Raw genomic sequence first — 16,295 nt, forward strand, 5'->3', positions numbered from 1 at the left:
ATGGACGGCAGGCTTGGAATTTCAACGACATTTTGATTTTGCTTTTATAATAGGTTTGGTGCGCGAGTAAAAAATATTAGGACCCGTAATGAAAGACCCTTGAATTAGTTTTAAAATAGATTTTTAAATCTTAATAGCTTAAATGTCATGATAAATGATATGAATCAAAATTTTATTTTTAAATTAAAATTTTTATTTTTATTTTTTTTAATTAAAATTAAAAAAATTTATTTTTAATAAATCTACAAGGTTTTGGATAGACGATGTGTTAACGCACAATTTGATGTGAAGACTTGTTCAATTCCCTACTTTGAAGACTTGTTCAATTCCCCACTTTGAATGGGGTGATATATTAGAAATGATGAAAATGTAATCATGTCAATTGTACCAAAAATAATTTACTATTAAATTCTACTTTCTATATTAAAATTATTTTTTTAAATCTATTTTTAAATTAAAATTAATTTTTTTAATTTTTAATTTTATATTGTTTTGTGGAAAAAAAAGTGTATTTAGTAATTTTTGATATATTTTATTTTCATTTTTTTAAGGGTGTTGTTTAATTATTCTATGTTTTATTTATTTTTATCATATTATAAAGAATCAATTTTTGTTATATTGTATTTTTTTGCTTTTTTAAATTTGTTTTTTAATGTATAAATAGACTTAATGGGCACTTAGATTATGTAGACTTCACAACTCAAACTTATTATACCAATTAATTTTTGCTTGATTTGTAAATTTGACAAGAAAATATGTCAAGAAAGCTCCAAAACCTACAAGAGTTAGACTATTGCATAAATGACTGTTGAATCATAGTTTAGCTCCTTGAAGAAGTTTAAAAATACATAATGAATAATCAAATTAATATGACTAAGTACACAAGTAAGAGTATTCTCTTTATAAAATGACTAAGACAAATATAACACCATAACTTGATCCTTGCAAGAAAAAAATAGAAAATGCGTAATGAATAGTTAAACTTAATATGACTAAGTGAACGTAAAGAGTGTTTTTGGTTAATAGATAATTAAAATGAGAAAAATATTATTAACTCATGGAATTGGTATAGGAGGATTGAACCCTCCATTATATAAGGAAAAAGAGATTTAAATCTTTTAAAGAGCAAGTTCATATAAGCATTGATTAATTGTAAATTAGGTATTGGCACAATCATAAGAGAATATATTCATACCATTTTATTACAAAATAATTAAAATAAGAAAATTATTATTAACTCGTAGAATCTATAAAGGAGAATTGAACCGAGCAAAATTAGATTTCAATATTTTAAATAACAAGTTCATATGAGCATTTATTAATTGTAAATCAGGTATTGACACGTTAGTAAGTGAATATATTCATATCATCTCAAATATATCAGCTATTCATACAATGCAATTAGTAAAAGGTGAATAGAACCAGCCTAACTATTAGACGTTTTTGTCTTGTAAATTTTAATTGTTTAAAATGTGTTTTTGAATGCATAAATGAATTTAGTGCACTGGAATTTTGCAAATCACATAACTAAAACTTATGATTATAAGAAATCCTTACCAAAAAAAAATTCCATGCAAAAGTGTCTAATTAAATTAAGCTAAAAATATAAATCATATATTATGTTAATAATATGTATATATAATATACCCTGATGGGGGTGCTAATGGACAGGACAGTGGTTAAGGATGGTGCAATTAATCCCTTCCCATGTGGCGATTAAAATTTTGAGACATGTTGGGGAAGCCAATTTTTGCGAGCAAGTTATGAAGGTTCGAGATCAAGCCCCGATTATAATTGTTGTTTGGGTTGTGATGGTTCATCATTGTTAGTTTCAGGGAATGGGTTGTGAGACGTCGGGGCGAGCTTGTTGTCTTCGAGCGCTAGGTGGCTATATGTCACAACCATCTCTTTCTCTCCATTCTAATAACACTAAGTTGACTGGTAATTCGGGTGTTAATGGTTTCAATTCTGCTAAGGAGGTGGTTTCATGCATAATAATCTAGTATCCTAATTCTTCATGGGAGGTTCAAGTTGTGGAGCTAGGGGCATACTGATCACCAAGTTGAACAGGATGCCTTCATGTTTAACTACAAGGGTTCCTTTCTCACCTTTGTGCAGGTAAAGGTTTTATGTTATGTTCAAGAATTGTTCTTTAGTAAGTTTGGTAGAGCCAATTTAAGGGTGCTTGGCATGTTCTTAGTGCTTGATGGTGTGGTTGATGGTGGAGGCAAATATCCATTTATGGCCCTTTTTCTGCACTTTTGTTGAATTTCATCTTTAGAAAGCTTGTGGGGTGGTGGATTTATAGCCCTGGGGCTCTCATATTCTAGTGGGGGACCCGAGAGCCATTTGACATTATCGGGGGCTTGGAGGAGTTTGTGTCTTTCGTGGGGGCATGTGACTAGAGAGATTGGCCACTAGTTTTTCCCGACCAGGGTATCAGAAGGCAGTCGTTGTCTCATTAGTGGGTTTTCTAGAGACACATATTCTGCATTTTGCCTTCGATGGTTATATAGAGAGGAGGCTTGGGTTCCTTTGAACAGTTGGTTTATTGGCGGAAGACTTCTTGTGGATGTAGTGAGGTGGTTATCTGGAATATCATGCAGTGTCAATGAGGATGCATTCGTGGAGTTGCAGATTTGCGGGGGTAAGGTATATGACACCAAATGGACCACCGAGACGATGAGGAAGAGGTGGACTAGTAACCTGTCAGCTCGCCTGAGCGTGTAGACTTACCCCCTCCCTTTGGTTGCCTGGAAGCACATATTCATTAAGTTACAACATTGGTGGAGCAATTGGCTCGAGACAGGCATGATGACTGTAACGAGCTTATTATTTTTCTAAACAACATCCAACATAATCAGTGGCATATGATGGATAGGTTGGTCTCCCTTTGTCAAGGTCAGAAGAGGATTCAAGAGAGGTTGGACCATCTTGACGGTAGAATGGTGCATATGGAAGTGCATGTGCACGAAGCTTTTCGCCCTCCACCACCACCTGACAATGGTCTATATGGCCCTTCTCTAGGTAATTTAGTTGATTGAGGATGATTGTCGGTTGTCTTTTGATTCTCATACTTTTTTTGTTACTTTGGACCATTTCCATGTGGTCTTCAAGTTTTTTCTTATTGTTGTTGTCATGGCTATTTTTCCTTTACCTACTCGTCAACAAGTCCAGTAGGAATGAGGCTGGGAGGGTTTTTATCAAATCTTCTCATGATGTATCTTTATTATGACTTAATAGAAAATTATGGACTTACAAAAAAAAATATGTATATACAATATCAGTATATTTATATTATATACATTAATGTATATAATTGTTGTCAAAAGATCTTCACAAGACTAAGAGTCTCAAGTAAAAAAACAATTAAAACAACTTGTTCTTTTAATCACAAGTTTTTTTGTTTTTTTCTATTTTAATTTATTGTCATTCCAATAAAATGACACATTTTTTTTTAATTATTCATAAAAAAATCATTTGCTTAATGTTTACATTAACAAGTACGCAAATATTCGTATTCAAAACATAATTAATACAAAATCAACCATGAATAGATTGTTGTAGTTATTTACACATAAAGTCTATGATTGCATCGTCTCTAGTAAAAACAAAAGGATATTTAAATATTCTTAAAATTAAGCTTATCAATTGAGGTTATCCCTGGTGGTTGGGAGGAAGGAATGGAATCCTCTGCACCCAAGTTCAATTCCCTCAAGTAACATGATGGATGTTTATAGTATTGATAGTATATGTATGTTCCTCATATGGAATATACAATGTTGTATCTGTGAAAAAAATGACACCATCTTCCCACACATGTTAGTTATTAATATTGTGCAACTAAAAAAAGATAAAAAAAAAAGTATCTAATATTATTATGCTTATCCCCCACAGTGAGTACCCAAGCATGGGATATGTGCCCTCGAGTTAATATGAATGTGCTAGATATGAGGGCAGGTTGCCACATGCCCTCCAACTGGTGGCTCACATGTAACATCAGTTAAAGGTGGATGGCGATGAAGCAAGTACAAGAATGGAAAGTAAGGCTCATTACAGATATTAGTGTGAGGGAGTCCTTGGAAGGAAAATAAGACCTATTAGTTGTCTGCAACTTAGTTATTAGTTCAATAATGGAGAGACATCGAAATTATTTCCTGAAATGGGAAAGGCAAGGAAGGATGTGTGTTATTTGTTTAAATTCATTTGGCATCCGATTGGAGCAACAGCACAGCAAATAAACTATGAATGCTTTAGTTTATTGTTGCCTCCTCAAAGCTTTTCCTCACCTAGTTTTAGGGAGATTCTCTTGGTGTTTCCTTCCAATTAAGCTTGGGAAGCCTTGATATTTTTTGTGGCTAGCTTAATGTGTGTTTATAGAAAGTCATGTCCCTACTCGTAGAGTTCTTTATGGCCTATGGTCTAAAGCTGAATTTTATGGATGTGAGATCAACGGCTCCATGTTTGGGCTTTAGGTGCAATTATGCTTTGGTTTGGTGGTAATCTCTATTTCTTTAAGCTCTTTCTTCTCAGGTTTTTCAGCTTTGTTTTCCATATTCAGGGTTGGATTAGTAATATGATGGTTCTCTTATTAGTTATCTGGTCTATTTTTAGTCTTGGGGTTCATTTTTATGTAACTCTCATTTGCTTCTCTCAACTCTCGGTTTTTTCTACTTCTACTTGTCTGTTGTGGTTTCTAATTGATTTCATCTCTATTGGTTTATCAACTCCTTATGGGTTAACTCTTCCCTCCCTACCAATTGGGGCCTTTCTCTTTCATGGGTTAACTCTTTTCCCTATTTGATTCGTTGTCATCCTTTCCCCTAATTTCAACCATGTCCCCCCAATTTTAGATTTTGATTGTATTTTCTCTCCCCTTCTTATGGTTTCTTCAAAGTTACTGCAAGAGGTAGAAGAGGAAGAGGGGGAAAAGTTACCCCCTCTATAAATTTTAATGCCCCTAGTATGTCTAACTCTTGTCCTCTTGTTCAGACTACAAATCATCGCTTAAGGGATCTTTATATAAATATAATTCTTAAGATAATCAGACAAACCATCTCTGAGGTGGAGGAGGAAGTTATATTTGAATGCAGATTCATTCCAGATCAACAGGATGTTAGGGATACCAATAGTTGGATGCCTGATATTAGTACTTCTACTCGATCTCAATAGATTGTGTACATGCAAGCAATCAATCTCTACTAGCATATAAAAACAATTGTGGGAAGAGTCATCATTGAGAGGTCGGATACTCATCAAGAAACACTAGTCTACATTGTACAAATTCTAAATAATTTAGAGAAGTTGGATAACAAAGTTTCTATCTTGGCTGAGAATATAGTAGGAATCATATTCACTCCATTAGAGGAAGACAAGGACTCTCCCAACCACCAATTTTGGTGAACTCTCCTTCTGAATAACATGATCATGTAAGCCTGCATTTTTGTTATAGTTTTTTTTATAAGAGCGATTGTGTAGTTTTAAATATTAATATTTGATAATTTGTTTTTATTATTTATGATTTTTCTGTAGATGATAGACTTATAGCCTTGACAATATACAATGTTAAATTTTTGAGACTCTGTCATTGGTCTAGTTTCCTATATAACACACTAGTAACTTTTAAACATTTGTTATGTATATTTACTTTAACAAATTAATATAAAATGACCTAACTTTACAACAACAAAAAAATATTATTATACTTATATATTATACACATTAGTGTATATAATATTATGAACAAATTATTCACATGATATGGTTTTAAGTAGGAAAAACAAGTGAAACAACTTTTTTCCATTGATGGGTTTCTTTTAGTTTTTCTATTTCAATTCATTAGTTTTTATTTTTTATTTTTTTGAGTTGTATTTTCTTCTATTTTTTTCTATTTTTAATAAAATCACGCAATTATCTTCATCAATTAAATGTTACAAAAATTAAATATTAATTTATCACAAAGTAAAGTGTTACTTACCTAATATTTTATATTAACAATAGATCAATATTTATAGTAAAAAATAAATAATGCAAAGTCAATAATGAAATGATTAACATTCCCCACAACTCATAAAAATATTTAAATTCATGTTTTGAATATTTCTATGCTAAGAAATTTGAGTTTTATCGCATTATTATTTGTTATCATTATTATACCTGCCTCATGCATGGTAATACCATTCAATCTTGCTTTTGACTACTTATTAGTTTGTCTTTGACCAAAAAATTATGTTGTGTATCCATAGTTTAACATTGGGAATTCGATTTTTGTCATTTATTATTATTATTTAAATTTATTTATTTATAAATTGATTGGTTGAGGTCTTATTATGGGTTGTTAATTCTCATTTCTATTTGTTATTAATTTTTTGCTTTTAGTTTTATTTCTTTTTTATTTTATTTTTTTTCCCTTTTCTATTATTTCCATTTTCATGAAATATAGTTTTTCTCCATATTTCCAATTTAAGATGATATGTTATTATATTAAAACATATTTTAATAAATTTAATTATAAAAAATTATATATATTAATAAAAAATAACACACACACACATATTAAAGTGTATATATGTTAATATAAACAATATTAGTTAAATCGGAAGGGTTTCAGTTCAGAGATTTCATCCATGGCGGTTGCGGCTCATGTTCATTTGTTCGTAGCTGGCATACCTCATACAAACACCGGCTCTTCCAGAAGACCCAGCCGTGGAAATCGAAATAGCGCCTTCTTTGGCCTCGGTTTGGGTAAAAATCCCGTCTTCAATGGTGGATTTGGCAGCTTGCGCAGCAAGCAGCCGCAGCAATCCAGAAGGAGGGCCGCGGGGCCTCTGAGGGTTGTCTGCGAGAAGGTGGTTGGAATCGATTTGGGGACTACGAATTCGGCTGTGGCGGCCATGGAAGGAGGTAAGCCCATCATCATCACTAATGCTGAGGGCCAGCGAACGACTCCCTCTGTGGTTGCTTACTCCAAGAACGGTGACCGTCTCGTCGGGCAAATTGCGAAGCGGCAGGCCGTGGTAAACCCTGAGAACACCTTTTTCTCCGTGAAGAGGTTCATTGGGAGAAAGATGTCAGAGGTGTCCGAGGAGTCCAAGTAGGTCTCCTATCGCGTTATTCGTGACGACAATGGTAATGTCAAGCTCGATTGTCCTGCAATTGGTAACAATTCGCGGCCAAAGAGATTTCTGCGTAAAGCCCAGATCTGGAAAAGCAAGAAACCAACAAAACATGATATCCCCAGATCTAACAAATCCAGAAACATTGGCAACAGATCGAGCACTTTCTTAGACAGATTCACACACTATTGAGGTGGACTCGATACAAATATTAATCAAAATGTTGGAGGGCAGACATATCTGCTGGAAGCTCTGGAAGGGGATGAGGATACAAGACTTAAGGCATGAAATACAGATTCACCTCGGTATACCAGCAAGCAGTCAAAATCTGATTTATTCAGGACACAGCTTGCAGAATAACCACATCCTTCAGGATTGCAGCATTGCCAAAGATTCGACTATCACAATCAATCTGTGTCTGCGGGGTGAATGCTTTGGAACCAACTCAAAGCGCACAAGCTCTTTTAAAGATGCAGTCAAAGGAAAGGAAAGAGCAAAAACCAAACCAGCAACATTGCCCGATCTACCAGGGCCCTACATAGTGGAACAAAAATATGAGAATCCTGTTCTCACAGTCTCAATGCCTGAGGTAAATGATCTATATTCAGATTTCTATAACAAAGCAGTTATATGTAGATTTAATGGCTTTTGGCCAAAATATGATGTGTTACACCAATGGATTTTTGCTGCATGGTCACCAAACTGTGAAATATACCTATGCCCCAAGGGGTTCTTCATAGTCAGATTCCACACAGCACAAGAACGGGAACATATCCTTAACAAGGGACCATGGTTCTGGGGCAATGCTGGACTCTTCATGACCCCCTGGTTCCCAGAGTTTGATGCCAACACTATGGTGGTATCAAAAATTCCACTTTGGGTCAGGTTGCACAACCTTCCATTACACTTCTGGCATCATAATGTTTTAATTGCCATTGGGAACTCCCTGGGCAAGTTCCTAAAGATTGATGGGGACAGACTTACAAGGGGAATATTTACTTTTGCCAAAATATGCGTTGAAGTAGATCTCAACTAGGGACTACCAGACAATATTACATTGAATTTCAATAATACACAGTGGACTCAGCCATTAGACTACGAAAATACAGCTTTTCGATGTCGTGGATGTTTACAAACAGGCCACCTCCATAGTGCTTGTCCACAGGCCAAAAAAGACCCCAAATGGAATAGGAAGCAACAGAAAAAGCCAAAAGGTTGGCAGTACACAAACCCCTTGGAAGAAGAAGCAGAAAGAGCAGAAACAACAGGAAATAAAGCAAAATCAGATGCACAAAAGGGCTAGAACAACACACACAAGGAAGAGAAAAACCCCACCAATCCCTGCAAATTGGGGCCCTACAACCCCTTGCAGCAACAAGAGACCCAAATGGAAGTAAGCCGCAACAAATGAGCTCATGGATTGTTGGGCCTCAAAATAGTCCCTATTTTCACTCCATTATTCACCAATATCTTCACATTTTACCTTCATGTCACCTCCATTCCACCTCCATATCATTACATTTACCTCATTATTGGGTCATAACTATGCTTTTCCAAAGTTTATTAATTCTTAACATTTTTAAGTGGATTTATGGCTAAACTTTAGAAAATAATATGCTTATACTTATACCTAACAACTAGAATGAGTTTGTTGACATGTGTAGGTACAAAGGAAGCTTCCAGGGCATCTTTATGTGGCCTTGAATGATCAAATTCGAATTTGATAAGATAAGCCTCATGGAAAAGATCATGATCTCATGGATAAGATCATGGACCTCATGGAGGAATCATGGAGGATAGGGTTATGTGTCTAGATGGTTGAGAAATGTATGGAACTAAAAGAGAGATTAGTGGATCATCATTATGAGTTTGTTATCTCATCTCATTGTATAAATAGGAGTACCTCCTCCATTCCAAAGGGAGGACTCTTGGAGAATTGTATCCAACTTATGATGGAATAGAATAAAGCTTCATTTTACATATATTTTCATTATGTAGTTTTAGATATAAGTTTTACATATATTTCCATTATGTAGTTTTAGATACAAGTTGCCTTAATGTAGTATATGGAATAGCTTGTCACTTTGTTCTTAGGAGAATTGAGCTCACTCTAGAAGGATCAAAGGAACATGTTATTTCATAGTAGATCTTATTTCATTTAATTGCTTAGATGTTTGAGGATTTGTTTGTGATTGATGAATGAGTTTTAAATTAGAATCTTATCAGCATATGAGAGGACAACCAAGGGTCTAAGTTAGGCTCTCTCTCCATTTGATTTGCATGATAATTGAAATTCATTCTTTTGCTTTTATGTTTCAAGTATCATATGAGGAGATAACCAAGAGTCTAAGTTAGGCTCTCTCTCCATTGATTTATATGGTAATTGAAATTCATTCTTTTGTGCTTTTATGTTTCAAGTCATTTCATTTCTTATGCTTATGAATGAATCTTAGTTTAGTTTGGATTAGTACATGAGAGGACAATCAAGAGACTAAGTTAGTCTTTCTCTCTCTTTGAATCTGAACAACAATTAAAGTTCATTCTCTTGTCTTCATTTCAAGTTTCTAGTTTTATGTAATCAATGATTTCTCTATGATACTGTAGGGAAGGACAACCAGGACCTCCTTAGTTAGGAGCCTCTTCCCTTGCATATTATATTGAATCGTAAATAATTTAGCTAGACATAGAGTTAGTTGCCTACTCTTGCATATATATTGCTGGCACCATCACAAGCTTACGAGTTTCCCTGGTCGATAATTTAATGCAGCAATTTAAGCCCAATAAATTGCCCAACATGGATCAGAAGGATCGGACCCCGACAAAGAATACCCCATAAATACTAATGAAAGTCATCTGGCCATTATAACATCCACTCCCAACACTTAAGGTTGGCGAAAAGTGGAAAAGAAGAAAAGTAGAAAATAATAGGCTAGCTGTAATTTTTTAATTTTTTTTTGTATCCTATGAAAACAAGAACAACTTATATGCATATGCTCTTTAGCATCTACACCATGTAATTTTGTCCTATGAATAAAAGTACGATTTTTCCAAGGGGAAAAAAACAATATTAGTTAATCATATTTTTTAATTTTTGGTAATGGCATTCAACAATACAATATTTTATTATTTGTTTATATTTTGTTATGAAATCTTTATGTCTTTACTATTTGTTAGTTTAATTAAGCTATATTTAACTTAAGTGGCAGGTATTAGCTACTATGTAGCCCTTGTTTTAATCAAAATAGATTTCGTAAAAGTTATTGTGAGTAATTACAATATGGTTTACTAATTTTATTTGTTCCTTGTATATTATTGATAATAAATGTATTGTTCCATTTAATATCTCTTCTTTATCTAATTAATAGTTATAAGAATATTTTAAATCTTATAAGATTGATAGGGAACTAACAATCTCCTTAGATATATGCAACAACTTGCAAGCCACATATATATCATGAACTCATAGTTCAGCCTAGGATCGAGATGTCTGGAGACCACCGATACTAGAGTTAGGATCCCAAACTCCAACAGGACGCCTATACCTCCAACCTTACTATGACGAGCCACATATTTGGGGACTTAAACTCAGGTGGATGGGATGGCAAACCACCATCCCTACCACTCGAGCTAAGCACCTATTGACATTAGTTATAGGAATATTAAATAATAATAATAATTTATTTTTAAGGTCACCACCAAGTGAGACACCTAATTGGTGTATGAAACTCTTTTGTTTGTAAGACAATAGATTGGACTTTTTATTATTAACATTAACATTATTATTCTTCATCATTATTATTTTAATCAAAATGCATCTCATAAAATTTATTAGGATTATTTGTAATATGGTATAGTTGTTTCATTTGTTCCCCAAAATATTAATAATAAATTTATTGTTCCATCTAAATTTGTCCCACTATCTAACTAATGGTTACAAGATATTATGTTGTTTTCTTTTTTATTAATGTTATCGATAAATGGCAGTGCTATTTTTGTCATATAAATATGCATTATTTTCAAGTTTCAAATCAATATTATTGACGATGTATTAATATATTTAAAAAATTTGGTATCGATTTAGGTTACACATTCTAATTTAATTATCAACCAGGGTCAGTAAACTTGTGAGGCCCTATGTGCTATATACATAGGAGGCAAGTCCTCACATTTATTGAAATGACCAAGAAGAAGTGCATGGGGATTTGGGATCAAATGAGAGGATCCACCTATTAACACAACACAATTACATGGCACTACAGTCACTTGGCTTCTCTAAGGGCGAGCTCCATATCATTGGGTGTAAATTGGGTAATTCTACAACACTTTGATTCTGCAATCCTTGCACATAATGCGGGCCACCAAATCCCCTTTGTTATAAACTAAGGAAAGCCATACATTCAAACAAAAAAAAGACGTCACACTAGTTGGAAAATAAAAGTTCACACTAATTTGAAAAGTAAAGCTACACGCACACTTGCAATGGAAATTAAATAAAACCCACATTACAAGGCAATAATATGAATTTTCTTATAAACGAACTGCAAATAAATCTTGGCACAAGACCATACCTTGAGTGGGCCCTTGCTCAAGGTCGACCTGTGCCTCTACACTTTATAATCGCTCAACACATGCACACTATTAAGCTCCAAGATTCATACAAGATAACAGAACAAAGTACAAGAGCTCAAGCAATCACACACAAAATGATATTGATATATTATGCAAACAAAAATATCAAAGTGTCTCCACCTTCCTGTGCTTCCAAGTTTTTACATATATATACAAAATTCAGAGGTTCTAAAATTAAACATATAATAATATAGTTAGCTAAGTGAACTGATCAACAACACAAATAGAAATTTGTTAACAATTATCTATAGGTTTTGGTCATTATCGAAACAGATTTTATTATTCTCGGCCTCTAATGTGTATAGTTTGCTCGATAGTCCTATAGATTCTCAGAAGTAGTTATATCAAGTGGATCAAAATAGTCCAAACAATCTTGTAAACTTTTGTGAACAAGTATATTGGTTGGATTTGCATACAAGCTTTGGTTACAACCATCTAAGATACTAGTTGCAAGTCAGAGTATTAGAGGTGTCCAATCTATTTTAAAATAGTGGCCTTTTAAAACTATAACATACTTTACATATGACAATTTCACATGCATAATTGGTTGAAGCAACATGCCAGAATCTTCAGGAGTCCACGCACAACTCGGTCCTATCCATATAACTTTACAAACTTGCTTCATGTAGTTGTAAACTATGTCCACCTAGAATTCATACTTAATCACAAAGGTTTTAAGAGCTTGGTCGAGGTGGCAATACCTTCACATCACAAAGAGAATGTGAAGGCTTCTTTTCCAACACATAGTTGTGATAGATATAACCAAAAACCATCTTGTAGACAAGGAATCTCGAATGTTGATAAATCGTTGAACCTTTATTTACCACAAACCTATGTGTGTGTGTGTGCAAACCATAATGCATGCACCCCTATTTAACCATACACACCTAAATACTCCTTTAACAATTCTTTTAACCTTTAATTCGAGAGAAAATGATAAAGCACTTAAGCAAATAAAAACATATATAATTGTAACTATAAATAACAGGATCATAGGTAGTTAAGGGAAAAATATGGAAGATATATATAGGAAAAATGAGTGTTTTGGTAAGCAAAAGACTACCATATGGAGGACTCATCATCTACCCCCAACCAATATGGTTGCATGTTATCTCTAGCAGTCTAGCATGAATGTCACCCTAGTTATAAGTTGGGTGACCAAGCTCTCCTGTATTATAGTATCCTAGAGTTTTTCCCATTTTCGTCCAATTAGAATGCTCTTCCTTCTCATCCCACTAAGTTGGAGACTTGTAAAATTGTGTAGGACACCAAAGAAAGGGATGATGAAACCGAAGTCCTATCCATCTTGATCCATGCTTGAGTAGTGAATAGGTGTAAAATGTTGCTCGGATAAGAGCTAAACTAAAGTATGGGTATCCCTTAGGGTGTTTATCCCAAAGAAGTGTTGGCAATCCTTCCCATATGTCTTGAGCTACCATAAGAGCTTCTATAGAATAGGTTCTATCCAGTTCATGATAATTTATAGTGGCATAATGTTGGTTGTGCCTGATAGTAGTAGAATCCATAGGATCCTACCTTAACCATGCTAAATCATTAACCACAAGACCAAGCAATGGGTACTCTTCTGACAACATTAACCAAGCTTCTAATTCCATCTTTCCATAAAAATTCTAGGCTCTCTTCCACATGATCAAAATTTCAATGTAGGACATGAAGGCTCGGAGTTGGACATCCCCCAAAAAGGGGTTGGGATTCCAACAAGATTTATATGGAAAAACAAAGTTGAATAAATATAGGTTTTGGCTTGATGCATCTGAATTATGGTAAAATTCAATGAAAGTTTATGGCTAATTTATCTCATGAGGTTGGTTATCCTTGATCTATCTTAGTAAAAAATATGCCCATAGATCATGTAGGAAAAGAGGATAAACTCTAGAGGGTCTCGGAAAGCAAAAATCTATGCTCCGATTTCATAAGCTACCTATTTCAACCTTTGTTCCTTTTGATACAAATATTTCCACCTGGTGATCTAATTCTTCCATTTATCTTCTTGATTTAGGTACACTGAGAACCAACAATGTTTCAATTTATCTATTACTTTCTTATGGATTTCTTTATTGATAATCCATAAGTCAAATAGGTCATCCTTCATTTTCCACTATGGCATATCAAGTTTGAGCTTATGGAAGACATATGTATTAGTCAATATGTCATCTAGGATGACATTAATGACTTGTTGGGATTCCTTAGTCTAACCCTCAACAAATTTATTGGCTCTAGTTGCAGAGTCCTCTTCCTGATCTATGGCTTGGAGTAGGATTCCCAAATTGTTTAGCTTAGGCCTATGATTTTCTAGTTTAGCCTTAACCCTCTCATTCTTTAGAATTAACTTTTTATTCTACTTAAGTAAAGCTTGATAAGTGGTATTGCATAATAGAAAAGGTACAGGGTTCATGGTCATATCTTTTTTACACTTGATTTTCTCTGATTTGTCACTACTAGCACCAACCTCAAACACTAATAGCAGTTCCTCCGTAGTGTTTTCATTAGGGTTTGTAACTTCAACATCTTCTTTGTGCCTGAAATCCTAAAATTCCTTAGTAATTGTCTAAGGTATATCATAGTTTGTCTCCTCAGATGATACCAGTTCCTCCTCCTAGCTAGAAGTCTTCGAGCCACAAGATTGACCCTTATATTTTTGAGATTATGAAGTTGTAGAGACTCTAGTAGGATATTGGTGCTCAATTGCTGAGGGAATCATAAGACTTTCTTGTTCACTCTAAATCAAAACCCTTCTCTTAGCTTCCTCCTAATGCCTCGTACGAGGACTTCCCAAGGAGTCTCTAACCTATGCAATTATGTTGCAATCAACATATTTAACAATCCTAGGTGGTATAACCCTAATTTAAGGTTTTAATTCTTTCTCTGGACCAGAGAATCCATTTTTGTTAAGCTTTTCAATAGGAAATATGGCATATTGAGTGGTCTTTGTCCTGCGAGATGCATGAAAAATCTGATATGATAATGATGAGCCAAGCTGAACCCTCACATGTCACAAATGTTTAAATTAAGAAGACAACGTCTTGCCACAAGGGAAGCAAGGCTTCTATGTGGATGCCCTTCCTTAAGTTTGGAAGTGAGGATGATACCTGCAGAAAAGGGGACCAACATTCCCCATCAATCTTAAAGTTCTTTGACCAATTCTCCCCATCTTGGGAAAGTTTCATTACCATTGAAATCATATGTTCATTAATCATAATGGTAAGTTCCCTAATGAGGATCTGTGCCCCATTAAATATTTGAGCAAACTATAATGTGATGGTTACATCATGCCCCTGAAATTGACTAAGAAACTTGGCCCACCCAACTTCCATGAAAATGCTCCACACTTCTGGCTTGATCTAAATAACATTAAAATTCTTAGGCTCGACACGATTTACAGTGCCTCCCATGGTTTCTTCTTCCTATAACCCCAATCACTGAACCTTCATACAATTTCCTATATGACCTTACTCTGATGAATGACTAAAATTCAGCGGTTGATCATTTGAATGAACCAAATCTCCTTATATTTTTTAGTCTACGAAACAAGGATTCATCTACTGTAGAATCATCTGAGGTGACAAACTGATGAGCCTCATCATTGGGTAATTATATGGGCCTCAATTCACCTCCTAGAATAGTCAAACCAACTTTTCTCACAACTTATTATATGTTTTTAATTATATTTTGTTTATGATATGAGTTACAGTTGGATATTATGCCTAGTGGACTAATATGCATTGAATGCAGGACTGAAGGAGAAAATCAAGGAATTTTTGCAAATACTAAGCTTAAAACTCGAATGGGACAAGGGAGAGGGATTATAGGAGGTAAATCCTACTCACTTACTTATCCCACATTCGAATATTCCTCCATCCATCACACCAGCTCAAAGTGCAAGCAGCCAAGCCATGAGGATTAGAAGGCAGTCGAGCAAGTGAGAGACAAAGAGCTAGTCAATCTCGAGTTCGGGAGCCGAGCCTCCCTAATTTTAAGGAAGTCATTGGGAACTTCAGTTGCATAAGTAGAGAGGCCTAGAGCCTCATTAGGATTCGAATTTTTGTTGTAAAACTCTAAGCTATTTTCGAGCTCCAAACTTGTGAATGTTTAATTGATGTAACTGTTTTGGTAATAAGAATAAGTTTTGTTTTGAGCCAACACTGAGTTAACTTAGAGGGTTGAAGCTATTGGGTTAGGGACCAACACTAGCAGCCAAGGCTCCTCTTTCTTGTATATGTATGTTTAGTTTAGTTTCAGAGCTTCATTGTTAATTTGATTTTAGATGCATTTCCATTGCAAGTAGTGTAGATTGGATTAGTTGTTTATTAATTTGCTTCCATTTGTGCCTTACTTCAGTAGTAGGTTAGCAGGGATAAAAGGAGCACCATAAGGTTGTCAACAGGTGTCTCGGCCTCACTTCCTCCCTTAGGGATCATGACTTGAGGAAGGGACCCTTATGTAGCTCCAAAAACACAAATTTCTATTTCTTTTGTAAGCTTTGGAGTTTGTTATCTTTAAATTAGAATTTGGTCAGTGTTACACAAAATA

The 16,295-nt window shown here is 34.5% G+C and overlaps 1 pseudogene; it reads left to right on the plus strand.

The window, feature by feature from the left end:
• Window positions 1-6,626: 6,626 nt before the first annotated feature.
• Window positions 6,627-7,097, plus strand: LOC149199208 (heat shock 70 kDa protein 6, chloroplastic pseudogene; annotated as a pseudogene).
• The last annotated feature ends 9,198 nt before the right edge of the window (window positions 7,098-16,295 follow it).

Source organism: Pinus tabuliformis, chromosome 2_1 (genome assembly GCF_031772625.1).
Source record: "Pinus tabuliformis cultivar Carrire ecotype Pingquan chromosome 2_1, CPIR1, whole genome shotgun sequence".
NCBI lineage: Eukaryota > Viridiplantae > Streptophyta > Pinopsida > Pinales > Pinaceae > Pinus > Pinus tabuliformis.